Source organism: Stenella coeruleoalba, assembly GCF_951394435.1.
Source record: "Stenella coeruleoalba genome assembly, chromosome: 4".
Taxonomy (NCBI): Eukaryota; Metazoa; Chordata; class Mammalia; order Artiodactyla; family Delphinidae; genus Stenella; species Stenella coeruleoalba.
In genome coordinates this window covers 29734509-29738228 of record NC_137149.1, presented here as the reverse complement: position 1 = coordinate 29738228, position 3720 = coordinate 29734509, and the positions used below count along the sequence as shown (strand labels likewise).

Here is a 3720-nt window from a genome sequence, read left to right as displayed (position 1 = left end):
ATGTAAGCTAGAGACCAGCTTTTCCCTGTGGAAGATCTGGGGCAGGAATTGCACTGAGGGACTGACCCCCCCCGCCCCCCCCCCCGCCGCGGGGTGAGTGGGCCTTTGGTTCAACATCAGTCGGTAACTGATGGCGGTCCGCGTTGTCCGTGCCCAAGCCCACAGCCCCAGTACACACGCAGAGAGAGTGGGCAGTTCTCCAGTGAGTTGTTATCAGCTGTTGAATTGAATTTCTAGGCCCGAGATGGAACGCCCCCTTCCTGGGGTGCCGCATCAGCAAACAGACACTTAGATAACTTGTGTGTCCCTGTAAATGCTTCGCTTGACCGGAAATGCAGTGTATCCAGCCAGCCAATCCCCTAACACCAAGCCAACTCTGGACTCTACTTATTTCCTTGTTCTCACCCCGGACCAGGTTGACTACGTGGCCCCTGCCAATCAGATGTTTTCTATTTGTCTCTTCCTTGTTCGTTATTTTTTATCCTCTGAAAGCTTCCTGGCTTCTGACCCAATTTTCAGTTCTTCAAGTGGAGACTGGCTGCGTCATGACATTGTGTCACTGACATTGTTTTCCTTAATCATCCTTTAACACGGCAGCTGGGGGGAGGGGCGCTCCAGGTGGTAGTGGGTGGGGCGCCAGCAGCCTCCCTCACGGCTGTCGTTACTATCATGATGGATGATATTATTGAAGAGCAGTTTGTAGTTTTACAACTGGAAAAATTTTCCCTTTCACGGTTGATGTGAAGCTGACGGTAGCTCTTTTCTTTCTGCTAAAGGCAATGTTTTCCTTAATGTTAGGCCGGAATGTTCTAACTGGAAAAGCCTTTTAATTTGAAGGGGGAAAGCAAGTGAAATTTATTAAATAGAGTGTTAATAAAAAGGTGTATGGTAGTAATTTTTCTCTTCTCTTTCCCCACAGGCCTCCTAACGCATTCCCCTGACACTCCTCTCCTAAGCATGTTTGTCTGCTGGTTTCTGAGGTAAGAAAACATGTTTTTTTTTTTTTTTGCTCAGCTGTAATCCAGGCAAAGGTTTCTAAGTTTGTGAATTAATCCACTGTCTTCTGCTTACAGCTAGCTAAGAAGGATACAGTATCATATTATATATTTACCAAAATACACACTTCAATATGTGAGTCAGAATTAATTTACATTTTGGGTAGAAAGATCCATTTTGCCTCAATCATTTCATGTAAGCACCTGAGAAATTGTTTTTCTGAAAGCTGCTGGTGATCTATGGAACTATAAACGTGAATCTATTTGTAATTGACAAGCAAATAGGTCTCAGGCATGTTCTTAGGGTTTCAAGCTACTCTGACTAGTCCTCATGGCAGAAAAGGAAAAAAAGTACTTTTCTGAAGGTGACTTTCATTTTCTTCCCACATTCGGCATACGTGAAGGAATTTAGGGGAAATCTTGCATTTAATGAAACCCATTTATAAGTTTTTCTTATGAAAATAGTATACCGGTTGCAGCAATCATGGGGACAGGAAGTGCTCAATCTTTGTTCAAGTCTTTGGTTGTGAGTATTAGAAGTGAGAGCTGCTGAGGTCTGTGGTATAGGAGGCGTGGGCAGAAGAATCTTGTTCAAAGGGAGACTTACACATTTCAGCGTAAGTCTAAGACCACAAGTAGATACGACCTTTCAGGGAAAAAAATGCCGAAGAGGTGGATTGCTTCCCCTGCCAGGAGAGAGAATTTTTGTACAGCTCTCAGGAGAGCAATCCTGGTCCAGCAGGGGTTTGATTGATTTGCAACTGGATAGGTACTCACTTGAAGAAAGTGTTCCAGAAATATTTGGAAGTTATGGTTTCTCTATTGGACTGCCTTGAAAACTTGTGTCCCCACAGGTGCTGTGTGATCTGTAAAAAAATGTAGTGGCTCATGAGCTTTCGGTGGTGGGTGATGAAGGGTGATGGTGATATGCTGAAAGAAATCAAAATTCTTTGTTTTGGTCAGGAATGGTAGCTTGGTTTGATGTATACTAGCTAATATTTACTGAGGGCTCAGGCTGTACCAAGCAGTATCTAAGAACTTAAATGTATTTACTTATGAGGGAGGTACTTTTACTAACCATGTTTGATAGATAAGGAAATTGAGGCAAAGAGAGGTTAAGTAACTTGCCTATAGTTACACAGCTAATTAGTGATAGAGTAAGATTTATATCTAGCTACTTTAACTCCAGAGCACATGCTCTTTACTGTTTTGCTACACGACCTCCAAGGGCATAACCATAACCAGGAGGAGGCATTATAGGCTTACGTCATTCAGGTTACTTTGAAGCGAGACTGTGTCCCAGCAAAGAAGTGAGGAATTGGATTATCTTCTGGTGAATTCAGTCAATCCTATTTGTCAACCCATCTATTTTGAAACAGTCAAGTTGTTGATGATGGTGTCTAAGTCCTTAATTACTGTTTGTTTGGTTTTTTTTCACCTGGTTTTCTAAATTCTCCACTTCATTGTATTGATTGAGTTTGTAACCAGCTAAAGAGAACCAAAGTGCAGTGATGCAAATGAAGTAGGCTGGATCTAACCTTGAGCGTATTTCTCTTTGCCAACGTGGAATTTGGACACACGTGTGTAACTTTAATTGGGAAAAAGTTGGAGTCAACATGACCCTCAGAGATCATCTGGAGATGAGGAACCTGAGGATCACTGAGGGTCAGAGACTTGCACAGGATCACACACAGTGGTTCACAGAGGGGCTTCAAGGGAACCTAGGACGCTCGCTTTCTAGAACAGAGCTCTTTCCACAGTGGTGCCCTGTGGCCTGAAGAAGCTGAAAAGTAAGAGTGAAGAGTAACAGCTCTGGTGACAAGGCATTTGCTGACAAAGAGGCAGAATGCAATAGTGAAACTGTCCTATTAGAAGTCTCCTGGGCCATTCATCCAGAGAGAGCCCTCGGGGAGGAATACGTTTGCCTCACATTTTCTCTTTGGTACAATAGATGCCTGACAATGAGGTGGCTGGGGCTGGTTAGGAGGGTGATAATGACAAGTTGGCAACCAAAATAAGAATAACCCAGATTTATAACTTGAAACCTGACCCAAACCACAGTGTAAAACAAGGGACTCTCAAATGCCAAGGACCTCAAGGGAGTTGATATCTCGGGAAATTAGGCCAATCTCCTCTTCATATGTCTAAGTCTTTTGAAGAGATCATGATACTGTAATCCTACCTTTGACAGTTGTGGAATAGTGCAATTGTGATTGATTTAAAGTCACAGGAAAAGTATCCTATCTCTAAAAATTAATTTAAAACGTCACAGCCCAAAAGACTAAACGTTAGTATCTCATGTTTCTAGGCACATAAATATTTACTGACCAAATAAGCGTTTGCTCTAGCCAGTACATTACATCCCTGGCTAATCCTTATCTATTTTTATGTGAAATAAAAATTCTTAATTATGATCAAAACACTTCTTTTAAGTTACTTAACGAACATTTAATTAAATAACTGCTGGTTAGTATCATTTGCATAATAGTTTTTGGACTGCTTTGTACAATTTCTTTAAAGGTCTTGACTAGGTTTTTGTTAATAGTGAGAACATAACTGATGCCTTAAGGTTTACATGCCTCTAATATTCTGTACAATTAAGTTTCTGCTTTTCTATTCAGCTCACCTTGTTAGGTGGGGATAAACTATCTTGTACCAACTTAACGGGAATATTGCAGAACCAGTGAGGAAATGCCCCAAGTGCTTTGATAATCTTACTTGTGTG

General features: G+C 41.7%; 1 long non-coding RNA gene across 1 annotated transcript in view; it reads left to right on the top strand.

Moving 5' to 3' along the window:
• Window positions 1-552: 552 nt before the first annotated feature.
• LOC307186111 overlaps window positions 553-3720 on the top strand; it is a 28862-nt gene continuing 25694 nt past the window's right edge. Inside the window, exon 1 of the long non-coding RNA XR_013828251.1 lies at window positions 553-980. This is a non-coding gene — a long non-coding RNA (uncharacterized lncRNA). The remainder of the gene's footprint in view (window positions 981-3720) is intronic.